Here is a 213-nt window from a genome sequence, read left to right on the forward strand (position 1 = left end):
TGTCCGGATGCGCGCTGGGGCCCATAGGCTAAGCTCCGAGTCCTCGCCTTGCCTGGCAGGGCTTCTGAAGGAAGGCCCCCTCGAAAGACGTGTCCCCGTTCCCGACGGCTGTCTCTCTTGAGGCGGGAGCAGTGGAGGTAAGTGGGTGGGAAATACCGGAGCGAAGGGGAGGAGTGAGCCACGTCGCAGTCCGGTGTGGGGCAGCACCCGTGG

Source organism: Corvus brachyrhynchos, unplaced genomic scaffold (genome assembly GCF_000691975.1).
Source record: "Corvus brachyrhynchos isolate BGI_N302 unplaced genomic scaffold, ASM69197v1 scaffold213, whole genome shotgun sequence".
In the NCBI taxonomy this organism is placed as follows: Eukaryota; Metazoa; Chordata; class Aves; order Passeriformes; family Corvidae; genus Corvus; species Corvus brachyrhynchos.